We start from the raw sequence: 13,640 nt of genomic DNA, 5'->3' as shown, positions 1-13,640 counted from the left end.
ACCATTCAGAGGCTATTGTGAGCCAATGGGTGAGTGAATGGTGGCATACAAGTTAGCATTGGGCAAATGGCAAAGGTCACTTTGACATGAAGACCACTTTTACCAGTTATCCTCAGATGATTATTTAAATTATTCAAAGCTCTGCTGCTTTAAAAGTACTTTTTTTAAAACCTATGAATGATCTAGCTTTAATTCCAATTCTCATTTTAGGAAAGCAAATTCAAAAGCATTTTTGCAGGAGATAGGATAGATTATGCATAATAAGCACTATGTAACAATTAAGTTTCAGAGCTGAAAATGTAGAACAGAATACTATAGGCTTTTTTCCCCCTGTTTTCAGATATCATACCTTGTCCTTCAGAGCAAGGGTTTGACAGGTCTTAGTCAAAAATCTCTGGCAGCAATACTTCTCCTGAGATGTGGATTTAAACGTTCTTCATAATTATGGAATTTTATATCAAAGACAATAGTTTAAAAACCCCAAAACTTTGGACACATTATTGGAGAGGCTTAAAAACCCCAAAGTATCTAAAATTTACCTTGCTAATTAACAATAAATCTGGTGGGAGGCTAAATGAATATATCCTCAGATTTCTTTTTCTTCTTTATTTATTTAATTTCTCTCTCTCTCTCTTTTTTTTTTTTTTTTTTTATTTTTCTTTTCTTCCCTCCTGGGCTTAGGTCTCTGAACTCTAGCTAATTTGCAAGGATGAATTATACGTTTCAGAGAAGTTGATAGGAATTTCTGAAGTGTGAATATTAAAAAGGTGAAAAATCTTTTTCGGACAGTTTTGAAATACAATTTTAAAGTCAGTTTCATGTGGGTTGGATCCATAGAATACATATCAATGAAAAAAATTTCTGTGGTAATATGTCAAGAATGTAGATATATAGAATAATAGGTAATTCTGGATATTAAGTTAACTGATAAAGTGTCAACTTTTTTAGGGATAATAGCATTATTTACTCTTAATTTGTTTAATTGAAATGTACTAAATGTATACCCCAAGTAGAGTCCTGAAAGACCTGAGCTTAATTTAAGCCTATCTATTTAATCCTTGATTACATAATGTCTAGTATTGCTGCCAATTTATTCTGTTCCGCTCTTGGCTCCCTGGGAAAATCATGCGCTTCCTGAGGGTAAGAATTTGTTCTTACATTACTGTTGTACTTTCATGGCATCTCACACTGAATCTTGGATATGGAATGATGGGGTTTTGGGTGATGGTGGGGTGGCCTGGAGCCAATGGCCAGGAAAGAATGCTTGAAGACACCTTTGGTGCAAAATGGTGATTTTATTAAAGCATGGAGACAGGACCCGTGGCCAGAAGAGCTGCACTGGAGTTGTGATGGGTAACTGATTATATACCCTTAGGTTTGGAGGGTATTAGGGATAGAGTTAAGTCTCTAAGGTATTTTGGAAACAATGTTTCCAGGACCTTGAGGGGCTAACTGCTGTTAGGAAAACACCATTTATTACCATTTAGTAAAAACTCAGTCAAGAGACCCTTCAGATGTGTATCAGGAGGCCATAAACTTGGAGTATGATTGCCAGCATATATCTTGAGGGAGTTGAGATAAATTTCCAAAGGAAATTTTATATGTTAAAATTGACTTCTAGGTCTTGGGGGATCACAATAAGGTTAAGCCAGGATTCCTTTTTGTGCCTAGCAAAGTGTGATCAGTGAGGCAGCTGAGCCCCTAGAGGGAGGTCACTGCCTCTTTCAAGGACTTGTCAATGGGTAGTAGGCAGTAGGGAATTTAATTTTTCATTTGCCTTTGTTTCCCATATCACCATAACAAGCACCTAAACCCCTTTCCTTTGTTCTTGGGTAGCCAGGAGTGTCTGAGGAATATCCCACATATTCCACCTAGTTGGGGAGTGCTATTAGCCTGTACTTTGCCCTCAGTTTGCTCCATGCACCCTCATCATGGAATATGCTTAGTAGTAACTGATTGCCTATTTTGATTAAATCTTGAATTCCACACAGTGTGTATTCTGTACAGTGAATTTTTATATATATATATTTTAATTATGATACATTTTCTACATCACAGCCCAAGCCTAGGTCACCCATTTTTTGTAAATAAAATTTGACTGGAGCACCGTCATACCCATTCATTTGTGTATTGTCTATAGCTTCTTTCACATTGCTATGGCAGAGTTCAGTAAATGGGACAGAAAACTTACAGCCCACCAAACCAAAGTATTTGCTATCTGGCATTTGTAGGATTAGAGAATTGCCAACCTCTATTTTAGATTCTTATCTTTAGTGGAAAATACAAATACAATCTAAATCATTAATTTTTTTTACCTTCCCCAGAAGTAAATTAGATAATAATACTTCCTGATGCTAAATATTTTAACCAAGATTTTCCAGCAAGCATAAGTACCAAAAAGAAAAAAAAATATGGAATGGGATATGTATCCTTTTACTTGCCACAACTATGATATTTCTGATTGACAACAGAGAATACACACATTAAAACACACCCTAAAAATGCAGTTTGGTTTCCTGCCAGGATAATCCTTCATTAAAGCCAAGACTGGGTTTTAATTAAAAGGTTGAAACAGTCACATTGTATTAGAGAAAATATATAGCTCCCTTTAAAAAGGATTGAATTGGCTGGTTGTGCTAAGCCGGTCTTGGAGGCTGCCAGTCTACCTAAAGTATGTTCATAAAACACATTTAGCATTGGTTGAAATGATGATTTACTTAGAGATCTTAGGAACACAATTATTTCATTGTTATACTTGTTTTGCATGATAATGTTCATCTTGAAAAGGTGAAAAGCAACCCATTATATTCCTTCCTACATTAGGATGATCTCATCATGCTGTAGAAAGTTGCCAATCTTCTTTATTATTGTTTCAGATGGAAATGATGCACAGTACTGTATTTAATGCTGTCTTAACCACCCCCCCCCAAATACTATCAAGCACTTAACATAAAACATTATTTATTTGAATATTTTTAAAAGCACTCCAGGTGATCTTCAGTGAGGATTAACTTACATCAATTATTTAGTGTCTCATATTTTTTTACTCTTTTTGTTAATACTTTTTGGTAGGTGTTTAGATGAGAAATGTATTTCCTTTGCATAATTGAGAAAACACAAAAGGATGTTTCTTTAATAGATAATTTAGAAAGAAAAATGCTATTGTCTGAGAATTAGAAGAGAGCAAGGTTTCATATTGCTCACCAAGAAATAACTGTCACATGTAATACATTTTCTATATGTTTGTACTGTACTAAGCATTATTTTCGATTAATTCTAGTATAACAACCCTTGAATACAGGGATTAATAATCATATTTTGCTTATAAATTTCAAAGATGTGGAATAATTTGCTCAAATTCATACCACTGGCCAGTTACAGAGCTGAACCATGTCTGTCTGACCAGGCAGTACTAATTACTTATTTCAGGGGTTTCCTGCAGAGATAGAGTACAAAAGGACCTTTGCTATTATTTAGAAAAGATCACATCCTGGTAACAGGTAGCAGAATAATATAATAGAATAAATTTGGTAGGATCAGATGGTTGTAGTACTTTGAGTTCTCATGCTAGTAGCTGACTTTTATGGGAAATCTATTATCTGCTTAGTGTTTTACATTTACTTTATGCACCAATTTTCATAATCATTTGGATAATGCACTAGTATTTACTTTTTTTCATAGACGAGGATCCTGACTTAAAAGATAACTACCTTGCACAAAGACACACAACTATTATAATCAGTGCAGATAGCATTAATACCTACATCTGTCACCATTTTTTTTTTTTTTTTGGTCTGTAATCCTTGTGTTCTGTGACATCCAGATTTCAATAATATGAATTGGAAATTCATAAAGACCCTGTGGATGAGGTTTTAGTTGGGGGAGATTCCAAATAATCTCAGTAGCTTCCAGAATCTGGGTATTGATTTTTAGATAGATGTAGGAGAAGAGTGAGATAAATTGTTCTTTGGTACACAGGAAGTAGATAGAAAAAGAATGTTATTTTTGAGAGGTATTTACATCAGTACTTGAACTGGTGGCATCACACAGCTTGACATCCTGGCTTCCTAAAAGAGTTCTGAATATTACTTAACAACCAGCTTCTCATCCTTAACACCCAGGCTCTCTGCTTATCTGAAAGAGAAAATTTTATGAAGGATAAATCTATAAAAAATTATAACAAATTAAATGTACTCAATACAAAAATTTAGGCTATAGAAAGAAACCTAAGAAATGAAAAAGTCGGGGCGCCTGGGTGGCTCAGTCGGTTAAGCGGCCGACTTTGGCTCAGGTCATGATCTCGCGGTCCGTTAGTTCAAGCCCCGCGTTGGGCTCTGTGCTGACAGCTCAGAGCCTGGAGCCTGTTTCGGGTTCTGTGTCTCCCTCTCTCTGACCCCCCTCCATTCATGCTCTGTCTCTCTCTGTCTCAAAAATAAATAAACGTTTAAAAAAAAAAATGAAAAAGTCAACTAAATTCCCAACCCCCCAGTGATACCAAGAATAGCATTTTGTATTCCTTATGGACATTGTCTCATGTATATATACACGAGGGTGTATAGATGTGAGAGAGAGACAGAGGAAAAACAAGTTGGATGGCTTTTGTAAGACAAGATGCTTTTTCATTTATAAAATGTGGAATTTGTGAGAGGAAAAGATTTTTCACTGTAGAAGTTAGATATTGAATGTAAAGAAATAAGCCTACCAATTGAGGAAAGAATCTGATAATCTTGTAGGAGATAAAAGCATCAGCTATAGGAAGAAGCAGATTTAAGTTGATGGTAGTTCCCTGAGCAGAGACCCAACAACCTATCCACTCACAGCTGAGTACTGTGACGAAGATGTTGAAGATGACAGGAGTGAAGGGAGACCCCACAAGAAAGAAACTAGTGCTAGCTTCCCTTCATGAAACTAGTGGAACCTGTAGTTTTTTGAAGAATCTCTACATTCAACCTGATAACTACTAGCAATGACTAAATGAGGTATCTTGTCAGTGGGCTTAAGAAGTACCTTGAGAGCCCTCTACTCTTCCCTGTTAATATAGAAGGGATTCCAAGAACATCATTTGTCCCCAAGAGGGCTGTGGAAATGATGGGTATCCCACAGACAGTCCTGAGGAGGTTTCTTGGTAAGAATGAGGAGGGAGCAGAGTGAACTATATGGGCAAGGTGCCTAGAAGGCAGAGGGTGATGAAGCAGGAGTATTTGTGGAATGGGGGACTGGTGTGGTCAGTACACAACAGCCTGGACAGAAGCCTGTCAATGTGGCCCAGTCAACTCCCTCTAATGTCAGGATGATAGAAGTTCTCTAAGGGCTTATATCACCTAAGGACAGAAGGGAAGGTAAAGATGAAGTAGTGGGTGGGAAAGGGGAAGGAGGAATGTTTGCATTTTAGAATACTGATGTAATTGAATATGTACCAACCAAAATAATTTTAAATTAAAAGTATCCAAGTTTAACATGAATTGGCAAATTTAAATTTTCTACTATTAAAAGGAAATGAGGCTTCAAAAACTAAGTTAGAAATAAAAAAAAAGTGTCATGTGTGTATAATTTGACTTTTTGACTGTGAAATTTGAACCTACTACACGATTAATTTCACATCCATGCTATGTAAGTTGTTTTTTAATTGGTTTTTGTTGTTGTTGTTGTTTTAGGGGTGTGTTTTGTTGTTGTTTACTCAACATTATATAGTAGGTGTTTCTCCATGTCAGGACACATAGATACTTAACATCCTTTTTAATGAGTACGTATTGTCCACTGTATATTTTCTAACCAGTCTCCAATGTTGGACATTTAACCTGTTTTTATGCATTATTTACTTTAATTTTTAAAATGTTTATTTACTTTTGAGAGAGCTAAAGTGTGTGTGTGAGTGGGGTAGGAGCTAATCGAGAGGGAGACACAGGATCCGAAGCGATCTCCACAGTGACGTCAGTGAGCCCCGTGCCGAGCTGGAACCCACAAACTGCGGGGTCATAACCCAAGCTGCTTAACCAACTGAGCCACCCAGGCCCTCCTATGTATTATTTACTTTATTTTTTTTTTCAATCTATGAAATTTATTGTCAAATTGGTTTCCATGCAACACCCAGTGCTCATACCAAAAGGTGCCCTCCTCAATACCCATCACCCACCCTCCCCTCCCTCCCACCCCCCATCAACCCTCAGTTTGTTCTCAGTTTTTAAGAGTCTCTTATGCTATGGCTCTCTCTCCCACTCTAACCTCTTTATTTTTCTTTTTTTTTCCTTCCCTTCCCCCATGGGTTCCTGTTAAGTTTCTCAGGATCCACCTAAGAGTGAAAACATATGGTATCTGTCTTTCTCTGTATGGCTTATTTCACTTAGCATCACACTCTCCAGTTCCATCCACGTTGCTACAAAGGGCCATATTTCATTCTTTCTCATTGCCACATAGTCCTGCATTGTGTATATAAACCACAATTTCTTTATCCATTCATCAGTTGATGGACATTTAGGCTCTTTCCATAATTTGGCTATTGTTGAGAGTGCTGCTATAAACATTGGGGTACAAGTGCCCCTATGCATCAGTACTCCTGTATCCCTTGGGTAAATTCCTAGCAGTGCTTTTGCTGGGTCATAGGGTAGATCCATTTTTAATATTCTGAGGAACCTCCACACTGTTTTCCAGAGCGGCTGCATCAATTTTCATTCCCACCAACGGTGCGAGAGGGTTCCCGTTTCTCCACATCCTCTCCTGATTTGTTCTATAGTCTCCTGATTTGTTCATTTTGGCCACTCTGACTGGCGTGAGGTGATATCTGAGTGTGGTTGTGATTTGTATTTCCCTGATGAGGAGTGACGTTGAGCATCTTTTCATGTGCCTGTTGGCCATCCAGATGTCTTCTTTAGAGAAGTGTCTTTTCATGTTTTCTGCCCATTTCTTCACTGGGTTATTTGTTTTTTGGGTGTGGAGTTTGGTGAGCTCTTTATAGATTTTGGAGACTAGCCCTTTGTCCGATATGTCATTTGCAAATATCTTTTTCCATTCCGTTGGTTGCCTTTTAGTTTTGTTGGTTGTTTCCTTTGCTGTGCAGAAGCTTTTTATCTTCATAAGGTCCCAGTAGTTCATTTTTGCTTTTAATTCCCTTGCCTTTGGGGATGTGTCAAGTAAGAAATTGCTGCGGCTGAGGTCAGAGAGGTCTTTTCCTGCTTTCTCCTCTAGGTTTTTGATGGTTTCCTGTCTCACATTCAGGTCCTTTATGCATTTTGAGTTTATTTTTGTGAATGGTGTGAGAAAGTGGTCTAGTTTCAACCTTCTGCATGTTGCTGTCCAGTTCTCCCAGCACCATTGGTTAAAGAGACTGTCTTTTTTCCATTGGATGTTCTTCCCTGCTTTGTCAAAGATGAGTTGGCCATACGTTTGTGGGTCTAGTTCTGGGGTTTCTATTCTATTCCATTGGTCTATGTGTCTGTTTTTGTGCCAATACCATGCTGTCTTGATGATGACAGCTTTGTAGTAGAGGCTAAAGTCCGGGATTGTGATGCCTCCTGCTTTGGTCTTCTTCTTCAAAATTACTTTGGCTATTCGGGGCCTTTTGTGGTTCCACATGAATTTTAGGATTGCTTGTTCTAGTTTCGAGAAGAATGCTGGTGCAATTTTGATTGGGATTGCATTGAATGTGTAGATAGCTTTGGGTAGTATTGACATTTTGACAATATTTATTCTTCCAATCCATGAGCAGGGAGTGTCTTTCCTTTTCTTTATACCTTCTTCAATTACCTTCATAAGCTTTCTATAGTTTTCAGCATACAGATCTTTTACATCTTTGGTTAGATTTATCCCTAGGTATTTTATGCTTCTTGGTGCAATTGTGAATGGGATCAGTTTCTTTGTCTTTCTGTTGCTTCATTGTTAGTGTATAAGAATGCAACTGATTTCTGTACATTGATTTTGTATCCTGCAACTTTGCTGAATTCCTGTATCAGTTCTAGCAGACTTTTGGTGGAGTCTATCGGATTTTCCATGTATAATATCATGTCATCTGCAAAAAGTGAAAGCTTAACTTCATCTTTGCCAGTTTTGGTGCCTTTGATTTCCTTTTGTTGTCTGACTGCTGATGCTAGAACTTCCAACACTGTGTTAAACAACAGTTGTGAGAGAGGACATCCCTGTCGTGTTCCTGATCTCAGGGAAAAAGCTCTCAGTTTTTCCCCGTTGAGGATGATGTTAGCTGTGGGCTTTTCCTAAATGGCTTTTATGATCTTGAAGTATGTTCCTTCTATCCCGACTTACTCGAGGGTTTTTATTAAGAAAGGTTGCTGAATTTTGTCAAATGCCTTTTCTGCATCGATTGACAGGATCATATGGTTCTTATCTTTTCTTTTATTAATGTGATGTATCACGTTGATTGATTTGTGAATGTTGAACCAGCCCTGCATCCCAGGAATGAATCCCACTTGATCATGGTGAATAATTCTTTTAATATGCTGTTGAATTCGATTTGCTAGTATCTTGTTGAGAATTTTTGCATCCCTATTCATCAGGGATATTGGCCTGTAGTTCTCTTTTTTTGCTGGGTCTCTGTCTGGTTTTGGAATCAAAGTCATGTTGGCTTCATAGAATGAGTCTGGAAGTTTCCCTTCCCTTTCTATTTTTTGGAATAGCTTGAGAAGGATAGGTATTATTTCTGCTTTAAACGTCTGGTAGAACTCCCCTGGGAAGCCATCTGGTCCTGGACTGTTATTTGTTGGGAGATTTTTGATAACTGATTCAATTTCTTCGCTGGTTACAGATATGTTCAAGCTTTCTATTTCCTCCTGATTGAGTTTTGGAAGCGTGTGGGTGTTTCGGAATTTGTCCATTTCTTCCAGGTTGTCCAGTTTGTTGGCATATAATTTTTCATAGTATTCCCTGATAATTGCTTGTATCTCTGAGGGATTGGTTGTAATCATTCCATTTTCATTCATGATTTTATCTATTTGGGTCATCTCCCTTTTCTTTTTAAGAAGCCTAGCTAGAGGTTTATCAATTTTGTTCATTTTTTCAAAAAACCAACTTTTGGTTTCGTTGATCTGCTCTACAGTTTTTTTAGATTCTATATTGTTTATTTCTGCTCTGATCTTTATTATTTCTCTTCTTCTGCTGGGTTTAGGCTGCCTTTGCTGTTCTGCTTCTATTTCCTTTAGGTGTGCTGTTAGATTTTGTATTTGGGATTTTTCTTGTTTCTTGAGATAGGCCTGGATTGCAATATATTTTCCTCTCAGGACTGCCTTTGCTGCATCCCAAAGCATTTGGATTGTTGTATTTTCATTTTCGTTTGTTTCCATATATTTTTTAATTTCTTCTCGAATTGCCTGGTTGACCCACTCATTCTTTAGTAGGGTGTTCTTTAACCTCCATGCTTTTGGAGGTTTTCCAGACTTTTTCCTGTGGTTGATTCAAGCTTCATAGTATTGTGGTCTGAAAGTATGCATGGTATGATCTCAATTCTTGTATACTTATGAAGTGCTGTTTTGTGACCCAGTATGTGATCTATCTTGGAGAATGTTCCATGTGCACTTGAGAAGAAAGTGTATTCTGTTGCTTTGGGATGCAGGGTTCTAAATATATCTGTCAAGTTCATCTGATCCAATGTCTCATTCAGGGCCCTTGCTTCTTTATTGACCGTGTGTCTAGATGATCTATCCATTTCTGTAAGTGGGGTGTTAAAGTCCCCTGCAATTACCACATTCTTATCAATAAGGTTGCTTATGTTTGTAATTGTTTTATATATTTGGGGGCTCCTGTATTCGGCACATAGACATTTATAATTGTTAGCTCTTCCTGATGGATAGACCCTGTGATTATTATATAATGCCCTTCTCTTGTTACCGCCTTTAATTTAAAGTCTAGTTTGTCTGATATAAGTATAGCTACTCCAGCTTTCTTTTGACTTCCACTAGCATGATAAATAGTTCTCCATCCCCTCACTCTCAATCTGAAGGTGTCCTCAGTTATAAAATGAGTCTCTTGTAGACAGCAAATAGATGAGTCTTGTTTTTTTATCCATTCTGATACCCTGTGTCTTTTGGTTCGCGCATTTAGTCCATTTACATTCAGTGTTATTATAGAAAGATATGGGTTTAGAGTCATTGTGATGTCTTTATGTTTTATGCTTGTAGCGATGTCTCTGGTACTTTGTCTCACAGGATCCCCCTTAGGATCTCTTGTAGGGCTGGTTTAGTGGTGACGAATTCCTTCAGTTTTTGTTTGTTTGGGAAGACCTTTATGTCTCCTTCTATTCTAAATGACAGACTTGCTGTATAAAGGATTCTTGGCTGCATATTTTTTCTGTTCATCACATTGAAGATCTCCTGCCATTCCTTTCTAGCCTGCCAAGTTTCAGTAGAGAGATTGGTCACGAGTCTTACAGGTCTCCCTTTATATGTTAGAACATGTTTGTCTCTAGCTGCTTTCAGAATTTTCTCTTTATCCTTGTATTTTGCCAGTTTCACTATGATATGTCGTGCCAGAAGATCGATTCAAGTTACGTCTGAAGGGAGTTCTCTGTGCCTCCTGGATTTCAATGCCTTTTTCCTTCCCCAGATCCAGGAAGTTCTCAGCTATTATTTCTTCAAGTACACCTTCAGCACTTTTCCCTCTCTCTTCCTCCTCTGGAATACCAATTATGCGTAGATTATTTCTCTTTAGTGCATCACTTAGTTCTCTAATTTTCCCCTCATACTCCTGGATTTTTTTATCTCTTTTTCTCAGCTTCTTCTTTTTCCATAATTTTATCTTCTAGTTCACCTATTCTCTCCTCTGCCTCTTCAATCCAAGCCGTGGTCGTTTCCATTTTATTTTGCAACTCGTTTATTGCTCTTTTTTAAGCTCCTCCTGACTATTGCTTAGTCCCTGGATCTCTGTAGCAATAGATTCTCTGCTGTCCTCTATACTATTTTCAAGCCCAGAGATTAATTTTATGACTATTATTCTAAATTCACTTTCTGTTGTTTAAATCCTTTTTGATCAATTCTTTAGCTGTTGTTATTTCCTGGAGATTCTTTTGAGGGCAATTCTTCCATGGTCATTTTGGATAGTCCCTGGAGTGGTGTGGAACTGCAGGGCACTTCCCCTGTGCTGTCTGGATAACTCGCTTTGGTGGGTGGGGCCGCAGTCAGACCTGATGTCTGCCCCCAGCCCACCACTGGGGCCACAGTCAGACTGGTGTGTGCCTTCTCTTACCCTCTCCTAGGGGCGGGATTCACTGTGGGGTGGCCTGGCCCACCTGGGCTACTTGCACACTGCCAGGCTTGTGGTGCTGAGGATCTGGTGTATTAGCTGGGGTGGATAGCCAAGGTGCACGGGGGCGAGAGGGGCAGGTTCAGCTTGCTTCTCCTTCAGTGATCTGCTTCGGGAGGGGCCCTGTGGCAGAAGGAGGGAGTCAGACCTGCTGCTGGAGGTGTGGCTCTGCAGAAGCACAGCATTGGGTGTTTGTGTGGTAAAAGCAAGTTCCCTGAGGAACTGGTTCCCCTTGGGATTTTAGCTGGGGGATGGGCAAAGGAGATGGCGCTGGTGAGCACCTTTGTTCCCCGCCAAACTGAACTCTGTCGTCTGGGGCTCAGCAACTCTCCCTCCCGTTGTCCTCCAGCCTTCCCGCTCTCCGAGCAGAGCTGTTAACTTATAACCTTCCAGATGTTAAGTCCTGCTCTCTGTCCGAACACACTCTGTCCGGCCCCTCTGCTTTTGCAAGCCAGACTCGGGGGCTCTGCTTGGCCGGTGGGCCGCGCCTGCGCCCTGGCTCCCTCCCACCTGTCTGTGTAGTGCGCACTGCCTCTCCGCCCTTCCTACCCTATTCCCTGGGCCTCTCGTCTGCTCTTGGCTGCGGAGACTCCGTTCTGCTAGTCTTCTGGAAGTTTTCTGGGTTATTTAGGCAGGTGTAGGTGGAATCTAAGTGACCAGCAGGACGTGGTGAGCCCAGCGTCCTCCTAAGCCACCATCTTCCCCCTCTCTCTCCAAGTATTATTTGTTTTAAATACAATCCCAGGCAGGACTCTTCTTGCAATCATTGCAAAAAAAGTTTCTATTTTTATCTAGTTTGCTTGTAATTCCCTACATTTGTTTTACCTTAAATTATGTTTTTATACTTGGAGAAGTCTTTCACATTTTGGAAAGTGTGACTAGCAGTTTCCTTATTTTAACATAATCCTAGTCTTTGCATATATTTAATTTTAATGGATCTTCATTTGATTTCTGGTATGTGATCATCTATGTTATATTCCCCATAGTTTGATACTTTCTAAGACAAAATATAATGAGAAATGAAATTTTGTTATATAACTATGTTACAAACTGTAAAAGAAAATATTTCTATTTGGTTTCTATTGTTTTATTTTGGTATTGCATTCCATTAGTGTACACAGATAAAACTTAACTAGAATTAAAGCCTGTAAGGAAAATGGACAATATTTTATACTGTGGTATAGACAGAGTATGTGCTACTTTATGGGGAAAAGGCTTTAGGGTATATATCAACAAGTCACACTGATTTTATAAAAGAGGATGTGACTATTTAATATGAAACACATTTGTCATAAAATGCCTATTTTCTGCATTTTTGTTTCTTCAAGCAGAGTTATGGTTCAACTGTTAAAAAAATAATCAGGCATGTTCTTTTAGTCTTTAGAAAAAAAACCCTTTTTGGTTTTTTAATTTCACTTAACATACAGTGGTATATTAGTTTCAGGTACAATATAGTAATTCAACAGTTCTATACATCACCTTGTGCTCATCCTGACAAGGTAGTTTTTAATCTCAATCACCTATTTAACCCATCACCCACCCACCTCCACTCTAGTAACCATCAGAAATATACTTGACACCCAATATTATGTTAGTTTCACGTGTACAACAGAGTGATTCGATGTTTATAAAGATTATATGCAATGTTCACCATGGTAGGTGTAGTTACCATCTGTTACCAGGCTAAGTTATTATAGTATCACTGACTATATACCCTATGCTGTACTTTTCATCCCTGTGACTTATTTTATGAGTGTAAGTTTGTATCACTTAATCCCCTCACCTATTTTGCCCATCCCTCCACCCACCTCTCCTCTAGCAACTGCCAGTTTGTTCTATTTATGAGTCAGTTCTGTCTTGTTTATTCATTTGTAGATGTTTATTCATATGTAGATTCCACATATAAGTGACATCATATGGTATTTCTCTTTCTCAGTCTGACTTGCTTCATTTAGCATATCCTCTAAATTGATTCATGTTACCATAAATGACAAGATCCCATTCTTTTTTATGAATGAGTAATATTCCATTGTATGTATGTATGTGTGTACACATATTTTCTATCCATTCATGTATCAATGGACACTTAGATTGTTTCCATATCTTGTCTATTGTAAGCAATGCCGCAGTAAACATACGGGTGCATATATCTTTTCAAATTAGCGGTTTCACTTCAGGTAAATAATAAGACATGAAACTAATGAATTGTATGGTATTTTTATTTTTAATATCTTGAGGAACCTCCCTACTGCTTTTCACAATGGCTGCACCAATTTATCTTCCCACCAGCAATGTATGACAGTTCCCTTTTACTCCACATATTGCTCACATTTGTTATTTCTTTTGTCTTTCTTCTTCTTCTTCTTCTTCTTCTTCTTCTTCTTCTTCTTCTTCTTCTT

The sequence above is a fragment of the Herpailurus yagouaroundi genome, unplaced genomic scaffold, assembly GCF_014898765.1.
Source record: "Herpailurus yagouaroundi ecotype Mexico unplaced genomic scaffold, PumYag 29, whole genome shotgun sequence".
Lineage (NCBI taxonomy): Eukaryota > Metazoa > Chordata > Mammalia > Carnivora > Felidae > Herpailurus > Herpailurus yagouaroundi.
Note: the sequence above shows the minus strand (reverse complement) of the source record.